Raw genomic sequence first — 20,581 nt, 5'->3', positions numbered from 1 at the left:
AATATCAAATATGTAGACTTAACAAGAATGTCTCTATCATCTTCTCTACAGCTCAGAAAAAATATTCTGCAAGAACTGGAGAATGTAAGGGAGCATGAGTAAACACTATATTCTGGATATGCATGGCAAATGAAGTCATGAACTAACAGCAGATGTAAGCATGTGTATAAGACCTAAGTGCACACACACACACACACACACACACACACACACACACACACACACACACACACACATGCACACACACTCATGAAAGAAACAAAGGATATGAAGGTCAATGGGACAGGGAAAGCTACAAGGTAATTTTTTTCTAGTGAATATGATCACAATACACTGTATATGTGAATGAATTTGCCAACAATATTAGTGGAGAAGAAGCAGGAGAGCTGTTGAGTCAATGTCATTTTTGCTTTGTTAGAACGTGTACTTTATTTCAGTATTAATACGATGGACATTCTCTTCAATATGATTATCTAATTGAGAAGGCTTGTTCTCAAGATAGTTTTGAAATTCCTGATGTCTACTGTTTCACTGAAATCTACCCATTAAATGATGCATGGTGCCAGAAATGCATTTGTGTGAATAACTGTCCCCTTTTTCCTTAAAGGAGAAAATGAAAATTTATTTTACAATCTTTATTCAGAATTTTATTGATTTTTCAAGCATGCATTTTGATAATTCTATTGAAAACATTAGTTTAAGTCATTCATATATCAAACATGTATTAACCAATGATATGTTTGAATTTGTATTTCATAAGCACTAGGTGGCAATAATTAAATACAAAATTGTGACAATAGCTCATAAAACATCCCTACATTTAAGGTAAGTATCAGCAATCCATAACACTTTCACTTTATATTCTGTATTTGAACTGAAAACAGAATTTATGTAAGTTCATGAACTTCATGGCCATTCTGTGAACTGTAATTATCCTTCACTGGTGTTTTAGATCTTAGAACATTATCTCTATTTCCTTCATGAAACTAATTTCATAACACTTGGTTTTCACAAATTTATTGCCCTACAACTTATAGAGGCAGAAAGTGAAGGTGTTGGAAGCTATCCATGGGACTCTTTATTTTATAATCTGCCCTATGTTTTCACCCATTTTTATCATCAGGCTACTTACCCCATGCACTACAACTTTAAGCTAGCACTGAGAAAAGTTTAGATGAATATAAAATTATAGATTTCAGATAATCTTAAAGCAGTCTTATCTTGATCATTTTGATTATGGTTCTCGCTCCCCCAAGTTATCCAAGATTTTTCTTACCACCTCACCCACACAATAATAGATAGATAGATAGATAGATAGATAGATAGATAGATAGATAGATAGATAATAGGTGTGCAGGTAGAAATATAGATACATAGTTGAAAGATTATTTATAGATCAGAGAGATAGGTCAGAGATGGATAGTTTATAGATATATAGGTGATAGATACATGATAGAAAGATAGATGATTGATAATAGATAATAAATACATAAGCAGAAAGATACAGGTTAACAGAAGAAACTAACACACTCTTTTTACCCATAAATACTTTTCCTAAAGAGAGGAGAAGCACTGTCATCCAAACTCCATAACCAAATATATAAAGTCAGGAAATCTGCTTTGCTTATGCCTATATAACTCTATTTACCTGAATTTGAATTTTAAAAGGAGTTTATGTAAAACTTCATAAAATTCAAAGCTGAATGTTGTTCCTTTGTTGATTTAATATCATAGATGATTGTCCTTCTTTGCTAGGTACTCAGAGCTCATTCCTAATGTAACCAGAATGATGAGATATGAAGAATATGATCTGCCATTCATCCATAAAACTAAAGAACTGCAGAAAGATGTGGTATGAATCTACCCTGGCTCATATTCAGAGTATTCTTTTAATCATGTTTTAGAACTGCATTTATTTTAAAGACTGGAAAACAAAGAATCCAAACTCATTTCTCTATGTTAAGCTAAAATGGAGATTTTAAAAAAAATCCTGCTTTGTGATTTACAACAAACTAGGAGAGGTTATTTTAGAACTGTGTGGAATTCTGATATTTGAAACAGCAATTACTTTCCACATAAATGTTACCTTTAAGAGTCAAACAGTATTTTGCTATTGCAGTTCACATTTCCCTAGAAGAAAAATTTTTTTATTCATAAAAATGAAAAATGTGCAATGTAGTTTAAAATTTAAAAATCAAACAAGGAAAACAAATCCCGTATCTGTTCATGCACATGCATGGGTACACACCCATGCAGTGCCCACAGATATACACAGGTAAACATGGGCACACACAGAAAACACACACAGTCATATACAGGTACACTCATGCATGCACAGATACACACACATTGACACACACAGACATAGAAACACACACAGACACAGACATAGAAACACACACAGACACAGACATGTATACTCATGTATGCACAGACACATACATACATTGACACACAGAGATGCACAGACAAACACACTGACACACACACACAGACATACACACACACACACACACACACACACACACACAGAGTGAGAGAGAGAGAGAGAGACAGAGAGAGAGAGACAGAGAGAGAGAGAGACAGAGAGAGAAACATACACCAGAAACACATCACATGCACATACAAGTATACATAAACTCACACTCATCCCACATTTGAGAAAGTGCTCAAACCAATGGAAGGGAGTTGTCACATTAGATTATCTTTCGGAAATCAAATCTCAGATTCTACTTGGAAAGAAAAAGTAAGAAGTCACATAGAAACCTTGGTAGTTCACAAGATAATGTATGATTTTAAAAGCATTAGAAAGGAGTTATCCTGCATGGCCAGAAAATGTAGCAAAATATAGCAAAATTCAGTTAATATTAAATAGAAATATTAAAATAATATTAATATTTAAATAAATGAATTTAATAAATATTAATATTAAAAGAGAAATTTACTCTATAATGTTTATCTTTTATAGTCACAGAAGTTGATGTGCAATGTGGTTGAGTAGAAAAGGCATTATAATGTTCCCCAGCTGTGGACCCTACATACTATGACCCCAAACACCCAGGAAATGTGGACCCAGTAGTGTAATACTGGCAACAACTCTGTGATTGGATTTGAAGCTTGATACTGTAAACCAAGTTAAAGTATGGCTAATAAAATCTTAGAGCTTAGGGGATAACTTGCTTCTATCGTGTAACTAAATTTCAATGGCACCTAACTAGTTTCCAAATATTTATGTTCATACACATAGACAAATTCTATTCTCAATATCAATAAGTGTTCTCTTTTTGCAGTGAAAAGTGGTGAAGATACACTAGAAATAAATAAAACACAAATATTCCAATTAAAAATGGGGTGCAGATTTAAACAGAATTCTCATCAGAAGAATCTCAAATGACAGAGATTCTTTAGCAGGCCCTGCCCCTCACTGGACTCTGTAGGAAATGAGTTGTCCCCCAACTCTCATGGGAGAACTGTTCCCCAACCCCTCAGTCTAGAGAGATGACTCCACCCCTCACCAGAGGCAGGGTAGACTGACCCTGATATCATGGGAATAGGGAAGCTGACTTCACTCATTTCGTGAAGTGGGAAGTCTTGGTACCATGGAATGAGCAGCTCAGCTCTCACCCAGACCTACTACTAGGACTGGGATTGGGCCATCTTAACATCTAGTGCCATCTATGACTTGCTGGAGATTCTACTTTCCACCTGTCAAAATGGCTAAGATCAAAAATCCAAATGACAGCTTATGCTGCAGAGGATGTGGGGGAACACTCTTCCATTGCTGTTGGGAGTACAGACATGTACGGCCCCTTTGGAAATCCATGTAGTGGTTTCTCAGATAATGGGAAATCAGTCTAACTCAAGACCAAGCTGTACCTCTCTTAGGCATAAACCCAAAGGATATTCAATCATACCAAAAGGACACTTGCTCAACAGTTGCTCAACACTCAAGGATACTTGTTCATAGAGGTTTTATTCATAAAAGTAAGTACTGCTTTCTACCTTTTGCTAATTTTCTTATTATTGTTCAAGACATAATGATGACCTACTAAAGATAAAATTATTACATTTATTTGACATTGAAGTGTAACAAAGCAACAAATTCAGGTTTTAATGGACTTTAAAGGTCAAAATAACAACGAAACAAAATTAGGCATGCAATAACAATTATAGAAAAAGGAAGTAATGAATTTAAAGGAGAGCAGGGAGGGGTATATGGAAGGGTTTAAAGCAAGGAAAGGGAAGGAAGAAATGTAATTATACTATAATCAATAAAAGAGACAAGCACATCCTTTTATACTAAGTGCAACCAAATAAAAGATGTGCTAATTTAATTAAAATTAAAATGCATTGTTTTAAATGAATACATTCTCTTAGTGGTGGGAATTGCATTTTTGTCCTGCTTTGATATTATGTCATAGCTTGTATTTTGTGGAAATGAATTGTTTGATTCTGTGACTATATAAAAAGAGCTTGTCTATATCTGTGTTCATGTATTTTTTTGTAACAACAGATAGGTATATGATCGACAGCTAGAATTGTCAGTATGTGTGAAGGTATCTACGTAACCTTAGGGCATCCCAAAACATTACTTTTATTTTGTTTATTTTCTCAAAATTACAGGAAATAAATGTCAGTCTCTACTGAAACTGCACTCTTCCTTAAGGAGATATAACTTTTAAAGAATAGAAAAAATTCCCCAAATATGTAGCCTTTCAGACTCTTCTCTGTCCCAATGATGAACAGGAAATGTCCATCTACACTGCTGTCCTTTTGTTCTCCATGGGTGCGAGCTACAATTTACTTCAGGGCTGGGTAAAGAATTGCTCCCCACAATAGCTGCAGTGAAAAATACTGTGCCTTTTATCTGTCTCTTTTTTTCAAGATAAATGGAGCAGGTGTAGAGGAATTAATGAAGCAACTGCCAAATTGCAGGGGTCATTGGTGTGTTGAAAGCTATAAATTAGCCAGGTCTTGTGGGAAATTACCCTCTACCTCTATAGAGACCCGGCCATTTCTAAATTCAAGTTCAAGACAAGAGAAAAAGCAATTTGAAAGTGCAAAGGGAAAGTGCTAGTTATGTTTTGTGTTTGTGATAATTCTAAGTGGAAAACACGGACCAGATAATACATTTTGTCTTTAGAGTTGAATCTACTAATATAAGGGTAGCTTAGACATAAATCATTCTACAAAAGAAAACAAAGTTTGTGTTTTATTAAAAATATGTTCATATGCATTTTATATACTGGTTAGAGCAGTTGGAAACCACATGAAATACAACATGAGCTTGTATTCACAGAGGTACTGATTAGTTAAGCTTGGTTAAATGCAATGCTTTTTCGAGAATCACTACAGAATGAGAAGATAGACTTGAAGGAGCAGAAGTTTAAATACGCATGTATAGAATACCCTCTTTTCCCATCACCAAATTCTTCTATTTTCCATTAGCACATGAAACATTTAAGTAATTTTTTTTAATTTAGAAGCACAGTGGGAATTAGGGTAAAAGGTACACAAATGTCCTAGAAGTATTTTTCAGATATGTATGAAATTTTAACAACACTTTGTGTGTGTGCGTGCGTGTGCGTGTGCGTGTGCGTGTGTGTGTGTGTGTGTGTGTGTGTGTGTGTGTGTGCCCATGCTCACATACATGTGTATGGGCATGGCATATTAGTGTGGAAGAAAATATGCTAAAATTGTTTCTCTCTTTCCACTGTGTGTTTACCAGGGATCTAATTCACTAAAACAGTTATAAATAAAAAAAAAAAAAACTATGATGTAAATTCAGGTATGTCACAAGGAAATCATTTAACTGGCACAGAAGGCCCATTTGTAAATTATGTTAATTATAAGTATTCTTCCTTTACAACAATCCAAGAAAGTCAATAGTTGCATGTACACATGTTCTTATATAATTTAAAATGAAACATTCTGCAACAAAGTAACATTGAAAGTGTAGCTTTTAAAGAATTAATTGAAAGGGGAAAATTTTATGTTTCTGTGCCCGTGTTTTATCTCTAAAATGTGTTATACAATTGTGATATTTTCAATGAGTGTTATTAGTGCATAAAAGCTTATTCTAATTTTCTTGCTTTCATTTCCTCTCTTTGGCCTATTTTTAGTATTATTTCAGTTATACAAAATACATGTTCAATATTTTTAATCATCTTAGAGTGTATATGTGTCATAATTTTATGGGTTTTTCTCTGCATCCTTTTAACTTTGGTATTATAAAAAAAACAACTTTTAATTTTTTAACCTTTAATCCCATCAGCATTGGATGCCATCCTGCACTGTGTCTTTCAGTAAGTGGTCAGCCATATGCTGTGTGCATAAGCTCTTTGGCTGAGGTTTCTGAACCTGCTGGATTGTTTACATTTGTCACATCTTATACTTCCTTTGAGACACTACACATTGTTTATAACATCTAAGTACAGGAATCTACAGGAAAAGAAATATCCCCCATGTGCATCTCTAACAGGGCTATGCCAAGAAATTTCACTGTATATGTGCAGAAATTGGTTGCTGCAGTATATGTACTTATTAGTGAATGTTCACTATAGGCTTCTGAACTAAGCCCCAGAGCTACTCAACTCACCTGCATTCTCACAAGTGACATGCGAACCTAAAATTTCACACAGTTTTAATGGTGAATGGCATCAGGTTTTCAGGTATTTTAATCCCATAGGAGTAAAATCATGGAAGAATAAATTCACTAGGGAGAATTTAAAGTAAGCATATTTACAATTGCCTTACAAACTGTAAAACAACCCCTTAAGTAGGTAGAAGAGTAAATTTGTATTATTTAAATTAATCCTATTTTTAGTTTTGTATTGTGTGTGCATCTTTTTTAGGTTGTTAACTATCTTAATAGAACTGTGGGCTGAGAACATTTGTTATGGCATATCTGTGTGGTCAAATCCATAATGTTGCTTCTTATACATTCCCTTATATTTATATTAAATCTGTTCCTCTTCTTACGCGATAAATAAAGTCTATCCATTTTCATTTTATTAAAGTGCTAGTATCATTTCCAATTTTGTACATTTTCTTATATGGCTTGTATGTTCTGCACATCACAAGATAAATATATATTTATAAGTGCTAATATTTTAAATAAATGACTGATTAAAAGTATCCTCTCTTCTACTGATATATGATATTACTTTCAGCATTATTCAATTTCTTACATATGACTCTGAAAGACCCCTGCCCCTTAGCTCTTAAGTTTGCCTCCTCCTCCGGTCGGCGGCTGATGGGGCACGCGGCGGATGCCTCGCTCCTGCGCCTCCCCGATCCCCACCCCCGCCGGCCTCCACTTCCCCCGCCGCCGCACGTCCGGCCGCCGGTTCCCTCTAAAGCTGGTCCACTCTGGCAGGGCCCGAGCCCCTGGCCCATCCACCTGGCACCACGCCCCGGGGCTGGGGCCGAGCAAGGAGCCCGCGAGGCGGCCCGAGGGCGAACACCAGGTTTGCAGGCCCGAGGGCGAGCATCAGGTGGGCTGGCCCGGGGCCCTGCCCCCACGCCCCCGCCCGATGGGGAACACTCCGTCCCAAGGTCCTCGCCCCCAAGGTCAGCCATCTGGACGCAGAGGGGGGAATTGAGTCTGTTGTACCAGACACCAGACCTTAAGAATATGCTGGTCTGGAATCGCTCTGTGCCTCACTTGAACCGTCCAATAGAAATGACTCTGTACTTCGCCTCATTTGAATAACCCTGTGTAGCGCCTCAGTTACATTGACCAATGAGAATAGCTCTGTACTGCGCCTCATTTGAATTATCCAATAGAATCCCTGCTTCTCGCTTGCGCTTTTTGCTATATAAGGACCCCTCTCCCTTGGCTTGGCGCGCTTGGCCTCACAGAAGCTAAGTCGCCCCGGGTACCCGTGTCTCCAATAAAGCCTCTTGCAGTTTGCATCCAAGTTCGTGGTCTCGCTGATTCCTGGGTACGGGTCTCCTTCTACGAAAGTACCTCTTCGGGGGTCTTTCAACTCCAATCATAAAATTTCAATACTATTTTATCATGTTCTGTTCATATCACTGTCAGGATTATAACTTTTATTTTAGTGTTATAATAGTAACTTAGACACTTCTATTCATAGCTTTAGAGTGTGTGTAGAGTTCATCCATCAATTTTATTGACATTGTAAAATGGTCAATGTAGAATTAGTATTTTTATTCTTTTTTAAATATTTTTATTCTTGATATTAAATGTAATTATATAATTTCCTCTTTCTCTTTACTCCTTCCACTACTTCCATATAAACCTGTTTATTCTCTCTCAAATTCAGGACCTCTCTCCTCTTTATCTTTTTTCTTTTTGGTCTCTTTTTTTTTTAACTAAAATAGGTCTTTTGAATACCTTAGAATTTCTTTAAATAAAAAGATCCAAAAAATCAAGTTTTATTGCAATAAACTTAGCCTATTAGAGCTGACAAGATGGACCATGGCTAACAGTGTTTGCTTTTAAGCCTTCTGCCTTGAGTGCAATGCCTAGCACCTACATGATGGAGGAAGAGAAAAGAAGATGCAAAGTTGTCCTTCCATGTGGACAAAAAATCTTAATAGGTAAATGTTAAAAAATAAATAAAAGCATAGCCTTTGCTTCAGCAATGTCAGGCCATGCTGCTGTTGTAGCTCTGATCTCACCCAAGCAGCCTCTGGGCTTTGTCTACTATATATCCATCTTATGTATCTGTATGCCAGCTGGCCCTGAAATCACTGCGTATCATCTCAGACAAGTCCAATGTTCAGCACAGTGCAGGGCTGCTGCTGCTGCTGCTGCTGCTTCTTTTTCTTCTTCTTTTTTTTTTTTTTGGCTTTTTGAGACAAGGTTTCTCTCTGGCTTTGGAGGCTGTCCTGGAACTAGCTCTTGTAGACCAGGCTGCTCTGGAACTCACAGAGATCCACCTGCCTCTGCCTCCTGAGTGCTGGGATTAAAGGCGTGAGCCACCAATGCCCGGCCTTGCTGCTGCTGCTTCTGCATCACCATTCCTCTTCCCCAGACTCCTTCTAATCCCTCATCCCTTCTAATTTCCTCTTTCTCCTCCTTCTTTCAACTTAATATGTTCTCCTTAGTAAAAAAACAGATTCATTTCTCATACAATATATACTCACTGTAAGTTTCTCTCTCTCTCTTCCTCCCAGTTCCTCCTCACTTGCCTCCCCTCCAAATCCACATTTTTAATGAGATAATGACAAAACATAACAAAATGAAATAAAGTAAGATAAAAATCATCACATTGAAGTTAGACAAGGAAATCCAACAGGAGGAGAAACAAGTCCCTAGAGAAGAAACAAGACTCAGAGATCTTCTCATTCATACACTTAGGCGTCCCATAAAACCACTCACCCGAAAGGTATACTTTAAGTCCAGAGGAACTGGTGCAGACCTGTGTAGGCCCTCTGCTTGCTGCTTCAGAAGCTGTGAATTCACATGATGTTTCCTCGGTTAATTCATAGGCCCTTGTTCTCCTGGTGTCCTCCATCCCTCTGGCTCTTCTACACTTTCAGTCTGTTCTCCATGTGGATCCCTGACCTCTGAGAGGTGAGCTTTGATTGCGATATCCCATTTAGAGCTGGGTGTTCCTACATCTCTCTTACTGCATACTTTCTATCTGTGAGTTTCTGCACTTTTCCCATCTTCTATAGGAGGAAGCATCTCTGATGATGGCTGAATAAGGCAATGATCTATGAGTATAGTAGAACACCATTAGGAGTCCTTTCATTGCTACTTTTTCTTTTTAATAGTGTTTGGTTTTATCCCAGGACTCTGGTCTATAATCTCTTATTCTTGGTCACCCAACAAATACTGAGTATGGGTTCCATACAGAAGAAAGGGCTGTAAGTCAAATCAGACATTAGTTGGTTACTCCCACAAATTTTGTGCCATTGTGGCCCTAGCATATTGTGAAGGCACAAAAATTGTAAACCAAAGGCTAGATTTGCATTTACATTTACCTTTTGGCAGCCTTCATGGTATTTTCCCGTATCCAAGACATGAGAATATTAAGGTGAAGGCTCCATGTAAGCACCGTCAGGCCCTCTGCATATTTGATGAGTTGTTCTGTGCAGGGTTGTCTTCAGAAAATGGCTTATGCTTCAATTTGCAGGGGAACAACCTACTGTCTTGGGAGCCTGGGTTGCTTGGGGATTTCAATAGAACCCTCTTGGCCAACAACTACACTAGATGTAATGAAGTCCTACCATAGTAACTTTGTTTAGTGATAAGAGGTGAGCATTTGGAACTCTATCCATCATTCTTAGGAGATTTCCTTAGGATCATCTTCATACATCTTAGGAAGTCTCCACTGCACTGTGTTTCCATACCACCACCCAAAATGTCCCCCAATACTACCTGTCTCTCACAATATTCCTTCATTCAACCCATCTCCTCTCTCCCTTCTCTCCTGTTCCTGCCATTCTCATCTCCCATATCCCCATTATGCACATAAAAACTATTTTATTTCCCTCTCCCAGAAAGATCCACTTGCAACAACCCCAGTCTCTTCCGCTATACCTAATCTTTCTGGGCCTACAGATTGTAGCTTGGTTATCATTTATTTATCTTTCTGGTCTGGGATACCTCACTACATATGGTTGTTTTCTTGTTCAATATATTTGCCTGCAAAATTCATGATGTCATTTTTAATAGCTGAGCAATACTCCATTTGTGTAAATGTATCATATTTTCTTAATACCATCTTCTGGTGAGGGACATCTAAGTTGTTTCCATTTCCTGGAAATTATGAATAGCACAGTAATGGAAGTGGTTGTGGTAAGATGAACTGTCTTTTGGTATATGCCCAAGAATAGTACAGCTGAATCTTGAAGTAGATTGAGTCCCAAAGTTAAGAGCCATCATTTTAATTTCCGTAGTGGCTATACAAATTTCTATACAAGTTTTCACTCCCAGCAATGGATGAGAGTTCACCTTACCAACATTCTCAAGAGCATGAGTGAGAACCACTCCCTTGTGTTACTGATCTTAGACATTCTGACAGTTTTTTTCCCTATGTAATATATCCTGATTATTGTTTCCCCTCTCTCTACTCCTAGATCCAGAATGCTTCCCTTATCAACCATATCCACTTTGTTTCTGTCTCTCATTAGAAAACAGACAGGCTTCTATGGGATTAAAAATAAAATATAATAAATTATAACAAGATAAATGAAAAACTAACATCAGAATAGAGCAAAACCAACCCCCCCACACACACACACAGAGAGAGAGAGAGAGAGAGAGAGAGAGAGAGAGAGAGAGAGAGAGAGAGAGAAGAGGTCTCCTAGAAAAGGCAAAGAAACTGATACAGGAACAGACAAATGTATGTATATATGCCACTTATAGTACTTTCTTTAGGATTAGGGAGCTTTCCCTGTTTCTTGTTAGTGAGTGTATTGTCCTTGTTTGGGTTGTGTGTTGGTGTTGTCTTACTTAGATAGCCATGTTGCTGATGCCTTGTCAGTGCAGCATCCCTGACATTCCTAAGAAATACAATCTTACAGTAAACATCCTTTCATTAAGTTCTTACAACACTTTGTTCCCCTTTTCATAGTGTCTCAGAGAATTAGGTGCAAGAGTTTTGTGTTGTAGATGGATCAGGTGTGACTGCTTGCCACAGGATCACTTGTTTTCTTCATTTTGATCAGCTGTGATTTTTCTGTAATGGTTTCTTATTTTTAAAAAGTTCATCTGTTGAGGGGCAGCAGCTGCACTTACCAGTGGACATAAGAAAATATATTTAGAAAAGAAATAATTTGGAATTATGCAAGTTTAGTAAAGGGGTGATGGTGGAATCTACTCTTACTTGGCATTTTCCCCTGGTGAAATTAAAAAGAAAAACAATAATATGTTACCAATGACATCACCAACTACTTTCTGTTACAAATCTCTTTGCTGATCTAGCTTCATTTCCCTAAACAACTGTTGTAATGTTTCAATGTCTGTTCTTTCTAGTACTCTGATGAATGAGTGATTTTATGTCACATTTATGTGACCCTTCTACTTCAGTTATCTGAGCTGCTTAGCTCCCTGCTAAATACAGGCAAATACACCAACTGTCTTCCCAACATATGTCACTGACTATGCAGAAAACTGATGTCATGATTAATTTCCGACATTCTCTCTCTCTAGTAAATTGCATTTGTTCAGTTAAATGTGTATACCATGAAACAACATGGGCAACTAATTAATATGTATCACATACTAGTATAATGAATACACACTCTTTTGATAACATTTATGTGAATTCGAATAAATACATGTACTGTTAGTGTTCAGGCATCAGTACTGGCCTGTCCTTGGGGTTCTGACAGGATATGCCCTCAGCTGCAGCCACTGAGAGCACCACCTGTGCACATTCACTATGTTCCCTTTTAAAAGGACACCTCCTATCCTCTCATTCTTTCTCTCCCTCTCTCTGTTACCCTCTCTCTCCCACTTTTTCTCCCTCATCTTTTCTCTCTGTCTCCCTCTTTCCTTTTTCCTCTCTGCTTCTGCTGTGTCTCTGGAAGCCAATGATTTGAAAGGAAACAACAACAAATAAAACCTATCTTGTTTTGCTATTTATACACTTTCATTCATTTTGGTATGCTCATTGAATTTTCTGTACAATGTTTTCATGTTCTATGGTGTCTCTGCTTCTATTAGCAATTCAAATATCAGTGCCTTAACCTTCATTCTGTTTGACATATTAATGAATTCTCCTATCTCTCTTAAGATGCCAAAGTGTTTGGCAATTTTTTTCTAAGAAGATGAATTGCCATGGATTTAATGAATGGTGATATGGAAAGCTTTTTGACCCTATCTACCAATGACCCATAAACATTTGCATTCAGTAGTGAAAGAAAATGATAAGATTTTCTATTAGTTTTCAGGTCCCTTTCCTTAGTTTTTATTTGTCTGATCTTTTAAAGAGAGGTCAGTGGCTCATATTATCAGTCTGCCATGTTAGAAACATCAAAATTATATTCATGGAACAAATTATGTGTTGCATTCATTGGGAAATGAAGAATGATTGTCAGGTAACAATTTGATAACTTGTTTCCTGCGCTTGGTGAATAGATGATTGTTTATGTTAGTGAAGAGGGAATAATCTTCATTTTTTACAGAATCCTTTATATAAGTGATAAAATAGTATTTAAAAATTAGGTTATCATAACAACAATTGTAAGGATTGATTGGGTGAATGAGATATAGGATATGTACTGATTGAATATGTACTTTGTTCCACACCAACAGCAAACACCAAAAACAGTCAAAACATTCCAGTGTAAGTAACATGCTTTCCATTTTCCTATCCTCTTATATTTGAGTAATTAGTTATTCCTTATAAATAAATTTTAGGAATTAATATCTATATGACCCTTATATATCTTCATGTGAATTTTGTAATATGATTAGATTAATCTTACTATTATATAAGAAAACTTCCTTGAATTATGTGTGGCAAAATGCTTGATCTCAGATAGTAATTATTTTAGTCAATGAATGACAAAATGACATTTACTCCCTTTCAGCATGTGACAAAATCGTCAAAACAATGGCTATCATATTTTTCTATTTTTTCCACATTGTACAGTGAACTTTTAAATACCATCTTACTTAAAGAAGTTATTCTGATGATATAAATCTGACCTCTGAAAAACCCAGGCTTACTTATTTCAGTTCATAGAAGGGACCACAGTTTGTTCCATATATTGTATTGGTCCAAATTCAAATATAATTTCTCTATTATTTTTATCTGAAATTGAAAGTATCCAAGCAGCAACACTATTTATAATGAATGATCCCTGAGAGGATTTTACTGATTGTACTCTATTTTAATAAGATGAGATATACTAAGATTTCAGTCCTGTATTATTTCCATGATGAAGAAAATGTCCTTACTCAATGATGCAGAAAATACTTAGTTTTCCCTTAAATTCAAAGATTCCTACTGTGATACAATGAATTGGATCTGGCCTCAGAGGATTAATATTTATAGATTTCATTTTTATGAGTTGTGCTCTTTTCTGATTAATTTTTTCTTGTTTCCCAGGACACAACATCATGAATACTAAGTTGATGACTTTTGTCTTAATGGTATCTATTGCTGCTAAAGACTGATAGGATAGAATAGAGAAATTTTCACAAATAGCCTAATAAAAAGCCTTTTAAAATATATGTCTCAGACACTAGCAAGCTTTTTATATTTAGCTCTCCAGAATAGTGACCAAAGAAGAACATAGGTTGAGTACAAGTTAAGTGAATATATTGTTTCTGTAAGATGGCTAAAGTATTCTAATTTGCTAATGGTTACTGTAAAAACAATTGAAAATTCTGTGTAACTCATCCTATATTTATCAAAAATATTCCATAAAATAACTGCAGAACAGATTTTGAGATATACAAACATGATAATAAAAATTAGAAAATTTGGTGTTGAGAATGATGAATGAGGAAAATAGCAAATACTGTTAAAATACTTCAATACTACTTATGAATAATAATGATTTTCTGTTATTGTGATAACAGATAACTAGAAATATTTTATTCTAATATTCATAAATTAATTCTTCTTGAGGTAATTATAACTAGGGCTGATTAATGGTGGATGGCATTAGGAATTTAATAAACTTTGTAAATATGTTTTTCAACCTATGTGATGACTACTTTGGAGGTTACATATCAGATATCCTACATATCAGATATTTATATCATGATTCATGACTAGCAAAATTACACTTATGAGACAGCAACACCTTAATGTGTTTATATGAGGAAATTATATAGTGTATACATGTCATATTTGTTCAGATGCCTGCAGAGGTCTGAAGAGAATATTAGACCCCTTAAGCTGGAGTAAGATGTGATTGTTAGCTACCTGACATGTATGATAGGAAACAAACTGATTTCCTCTGCAAGAACAGCAAGTCTTCTTAACTGCTGAGACACCACCTCAGAACTGGGACATTTTAAATTTAGGGATCATTGCTTAGCATCTACTTCATTTGAATAGTTTTCATGGTTATCAAGAACTTATGAAGTATTTTTCCAAATAACCATGCACAGAACTATTGCTCTCTGAGGATATTATTTATAAATTTCATTAAATCCACCATGATGATCTATTTTACTGGAATGGAAAAGTCACTCTTTTCTGTTGTAAGCAACATTTCTTGTTCTGAATCGTGACAAGAGTTAAATAACAAGTACCCTAATACAATATTAATAAAGTGGCTATAGAGGTCAAAGTGTGCACCAATTCTAAGTTCACAGAGGAAAAGAGAAATCTGCTGTGAGGTTGATGTTGTGTGGACCTCAACTTTCAATTACTGTGAAAGAAAATAGTGGGAAAATCAAAATCTACAACTTGACTCACCCAGAGAGAGTGCCATGGTCTCACAAGAATTTTGCTCTGTTTCACCTTCTTGTTTAAATTTGACCACAAGCTTCTATGTCATTGGACTGTGACTTTTCCCATAATTATTGTGGTTATATTTAAGTTTCAGAATAAAATTAATTCTAGAAAATGCCCTTAGCATATATCATCACCAGATCAAATCATGAGCAAAGAATCAAGCTTCTATAACCTGAGATCAGAGAGATGCCTTGAGAATAATTCTTTAGATTATCACATATACAGAGGTCACTATAAAGAACATGAAATAAGCAATGTGGAATGACTTCTCTATTTTTCATGTCAGGGTAAATATCCATGTGGAAATTTGAAATCCATCAAAGTATTAAAATATTTGTAAAATTCTGAAACATTTCTAGAGTAAAATAACCAAATCAGTGCAAAAGCACTTTAAAGAGAATGAAATTACAGTAAATGGATGAATCCTAAAGAAAAAAAAAGATCATGTTTCATGATTTCCGTTAGAAGTGTCTGCTCAAATTCATTCCAAAACCCCACAATGAATGAATACCATTCTCTAAAGTAGTTCAGTAGCAACAAGAATAGTATTCTTCTCAACTTTTTTTCATTATTATTCATTATTCTTGCTTCCTGTTACTGTGCAGTTCTCTATCCTTTGCTTTCATACAGATATTGAAATACCTGTATAGATTTGATACATAATATATAAAATCACAGTATTAAAGTTAACTACTATAACCACTTAATTAGTTTCTTTCTGGCTTTGTCTTTGTTAAATATATCAATGCATATCTTATCTACATTTGAATATGACATTTTGTGTGTCAAATACGTGAAAGTGAGTAATTGAAAAATGGCTTCTGTGTTTTCAGCCTCAATAAATTAATTGCTAAAATGTCTGTCATAGATTGTTTGAATGGGTGCTGTCTTATAGTTTCTCTTTCTGTACTAAAACACCATGACTTAAAGCAATTCAGAGAAGAAATGGTTTAGTTTTTCTTACAGTTCCAGACAACAGTCCTTCACTGAGTGAAGTCAGGGCAAGAACACAAGGCAGGAAACTGGACACTGGAGCTATTGCATAAGTAATGGAGGAGGGCAGCTTACTGACTTGAGTTTCATAGCTTGTTTATCCTGTTGTCTTATACTACTCAGCACTACCTGTCCATGCGATGGTAACTCCCAGAGTGGTCGACATCTTCCCCGGTCAATCATCCATGAAATATCTCAGAGGCTTGATTTTAGGCAGATTTTTGTGAAGACATTTTCTGTTAGATTCCTTCCCCTCAAAGGACTTTGTGTCAAGTTAAAAAAAAACAAAAAACAAAAACAAAAAATCAAATAGTGGCCTACACATGAGACTATGCAATAATACAGTAAACTTGGTAATCCAATTTAATCAACAGTGAAAAAAAGCAAAAGTCACCAGTTTTAAAAATCAAAATATATAGAGACACATTATCTATATTAACCAATTTTCCTATTGCTATGATAAAATAACACACACACACACACACACACACACACACACACACACACAAAAAAAAAAAACCTAATTAAAGGGAAAATAAGAAGGGCTTATTTGCGGGTTTTTGATATAACCTACTATGGTGGGAAAAACATGGAGGCAGGAGCAGAGTGCTGCTGTCATGTTGTATCCACAGTGAAGGTGAATTCTGTCCCCAGCTTGTAGTGTTCTTTTCCTTCATGCATTTCATCAGATATTAGCACCCACAGTCCAGGTGGACCATTCCATTGCAGTTAAATCTCTCACTATGAACACTCTTACAAGTTTCCCTGGATGTTAAATTCCTCTGGGAGTCTAAACAAGGGAGGTCCCAATCAACATCATCCATCACAATATTAGGCCCAAACATGAGATTCTCTATGAGACTACTTCATGGTCTCCTCAATGAAAATGCCTGTCTTCATTTGGGGATTCGTGTGCATTAAAGGACTTAATGTAGAAGAGCTCTGATTTGTACCATAGTGCTGTTTGGATTATTTTCAACTTCTCAAATTAAAACTAGCAAACAAAATCATGAGATTGGAATGATTCATCAAGGATGGAAGAATACCCAGAGAGAAAAAATAATAATTTGAAATTTGTATTCCTTTCAACTAGGTGATGTTTCCAAAGGCTTCACTATACAACATTTTTGAATTTTCAATAATTTTATTTCTGGGTAGATTCTAGACTCCTATCCTATAGTCACTTAAATAAAAAATAGTGATGAATTTAATAAATACCTCAAGAGACACAACTGAGATATAACGTGCCAAAAATGGGCAGCAACAAAACATCATACAATGTTTAGTGGTTTGCCATTCCTTTCATTTTCCTGTTAATGTAACTAATGGTTTCTATATATGCATGATTTACTGTTACAATAAATCTTTCTGCCAAAATCCACTGAGCCCCACTGCCACATGTGCGATTTATGCCAGCTGCCCACCAGAGTTAGGACCAAATGAATACACAGAAACTTGTATTAGGTGCAATGCTACTTGGCCAATGACTAGGATTCTCCTCCATTAGCTCAGTCTTAACTATCATAAACCTATATATTTTATAAGACTTATCTTATCGGACGCCTTATTGGTGTCTCTCCTTGCCGGTGGATCACATTGTGCCTCTGGAGCAGGAGTGGAGTGGAAAAGGGGCCACTTCCTGTTTCCTTGCTTAGATATGAGTCTCCTTGCTATGTCATTTCCTGCCTGGATCACCACTTCTCTACTACATTTCCCAGAATCCTCTTTGACCCCTAGTCCCATCTAACTTGTTGTCTCATTGGCCAAACAGTATTTTATTCAACAATCAATAAGATAAACATACACAGTACATTCCCCATCATCTCCTCTTTCCTGTCTAAATAAAATAAGGCTAACTTATCTTTTATAATGACTGAATAAAACTATAATCATAACTATATATCTTTAACTCTATCAAAGACCACAGAAGGATAATACATAAACTCTAGAATTGAGAAAGACATCTCACTACCTGGACAGTCACCCAAAGTTCCTCTGTAACTTTGAGGCATCCATCTTCAGCCTATAGGCCAGTGTGTCTGGCACACTTCTCCATTTTAACAGGAACCCTTAGTACTGTCTTGTTTTGTAAGTTTAGCAGTCACTTTTTTGTGGGTCCTGTATGTCCAGTTTATACAGCAATAAACAGTCCAGGCAAGAGAAGTTTCTTGCCCAAATGGCTAATCTTGCCTTGATGAAAGGAAACTCCATAACGAGTTTCTTTGATGCCCATGCTCCTTTCTGACCGAATTGGTGTGCCAGGAGCAGTTGTGTCTCACTGCGAAGAAAAACCCTAAACCATTTAAATGCCATATTTCTGTAGGTCTTTGAAAGTTTTGAAGAATATCTAACCATCTCAAATACATCTCTGTATTTCTAGAAAACCTGACTAACCTAATTATAATTTCTGACTATTATAGGTAAAAGATCTGTATAAACACAATACCCAAACAAGAGGAGACATATACATATCACAAAATTGACCTTAAGGTTCTATCAATAAATGAAAATCTATACCAATGTAAAGTATTCATTCCTATATCCTATTTCCCTTTTTTTCTTTAAAAAAATTGACTATGCTCATTATCATTTATAACCAACCTCATTTAAATGAAAACAAACATTTATAAACAATACTTGGGAATATGGGTGTCGTTCTTTCTAAACTGCTTCCTGTTGATTGGGGGCGATGTTCATATACCATGGGGATCATGATAAAACACAGAAATCTGACCAAGCCTTGTTTTTGTAGTCTGTAAGGCTGTATCGTCTTAGCTTCAGGGGGTCTTGCTTGATCAAACCATATTAGTCTGGAAGGAATCCACAGCTTTTGATTTTCTGTGGAAACACAAGTAAAAACTTTTTTTCCAAGTAGCCTGTTCTTAGACTTGAATTCTGAAGTCAAAGCATTTTTAAAATGTATAAGTTGGATTAATTTAGCAGCATTTATAATCAAATGTATTTTAGTAGCAGTAATTCTTTCCTTGGCAATCAAACAATTTAAAGACAACAATATGGCATAAAGTATCCAGATTCTCTGTGTATTTTCCATCTTTGTATGGCTTTTTTATTACTTTATTTTTACTTTCTTTTGTTTCTTTTTTCACGAGACAGGGTTTCTCTGTGGAAATCTGCCTGCCTCTGCTTCCTTTTCTCACAAGTCTACATATATTTTTAAATGCAGTGTAAACCTTTAGAGGTTTTTCTTTATCTGGATCTGTCTTTATCATCCCGGTAGTGCCAAGTCCAATGTCCAAGAGCACCGAGATGGCGCAAGAATATGGAAGCTGCTCCAATATCTCTCACAGGCAGGCTGTGGTGGCAGGTTTCCCTCTTTCTCTGGAAACCTTGGGGCATGGGGTCATCCCAATCACTGACACCATTATTTACTTTAACAAGGCCACCACCAAATAAAGTCATTATGTCAGTTCAGAAGGCAGGTTGTGGAGTTGTCATCAGATGTTCCAATGGTGATACAGCTCAAAGACATTTTTTCCAAGAAACTCTGCAAGATTGCAACTGTTTACTGAGAATCATTGCTTGGCTAATCTTTTCCAATATTTTTTGTGGAGAGTTTGTTTATTATTGAGTTTTTTATCTGAGTCCTCTAGTATGGAGTCGACCTGCTACCCTTCCCATTTCTCAGGATTTTTATGTAAAACTGATGATTTTACCATGTCTAGTGGCTTTATACTCTGTGTATTTATTATTTACATAATCTCAAATGCTTAAGCATCTCTATCGACTGTCACTCAAATATTTCACAGACTACCTCATATCACCTTCCCACTATATCATGAACAATTCATCCAACATATACAACATCTAGATCCTCTATAATTGCATTATTTCTGCAATTTATCAAAATTCAATTTTAGTTTATTTTTCTCATGATAGACCTGTTTGTTACAGTCATCATCGAGTCCTTTCTCTCACATTTCAAATGCTGTCTTCCTGTATACTTGGTATATAAATTATAGACTCTCACTATTTACTGTCTCCTCAAGTACCTTCTGCATGTTCCAATTTAATGTAATATTTTATCACTTTTGACACAATTACCTAAGTATGAATACTGCCTTTCTTTCTTTTCTCATTTACTTGTTATTACCATAACTTCCACTAGGATCATTTAGAGTAGACTACCTGATTTACTCATAAACTTTGGGTACAGTCAACCACAGAGT

At 36.0% G+C, this 20,581-nt stretch overlaps 1 long non-coding RNA gene across 4 annotated transcripts in view; it reads right to left on the bottom strand.

Moving 5' to 3' along the window:
- Nucleotides 1-17,868, bottom strand: part of LOC103163104 — a 28,719-nt gene extending 10,851 nt beyond the window's left edge. Inside the window, exons 1-4 of one of the 4 annotated variants that reach the window (XR_004769848.1) lie at nucleotides 16,969-17,868; nucleotides 16,524-16,656; nucleotides 9,353-9,424; nucleotides 1,649-1,772 (exon numbers count right to left, since the gene is read on the bottom strand). This is a non-coding gene — a long non-coding RNA (uncharacterized LOC103163104). Of the gene's footprint in view, nucleotides 1-1,648; nucleotides 1,838-9,352; nucleotides 9,425-16,523; nucleotides 16,657-16,968 lie in introns of all 4 variants that reach the window. The other 3 variants (XR_003484775.2, XR_004769850.1, XR_004769849.1) reach the window with 3 other exon arrangements.
- Nucleotides 17,869-20,581: the final 2,713 nt, after the last annotated feature.

The sequence above is a fragment of the Cricetulus griseus genome, chromosome 4, assembly GCF_003668045.3.
Source record: "Cricetulus griseus strain 17A/GY chromosome 4, alternate assembly CriGri-PICRH-1.0, whole genome shotgun sequence".
Lineage (NCBI taxonomy): Eukaryota > Metazoa > Chordata > Mammalia > Rodentia > Cricetidae > Cricetulus > Cricetulus griseus.
Note: the sequence above shows the minus strand (reverse complement) of the source record. Positions and strands in the feature narration are given on the sequence as shown.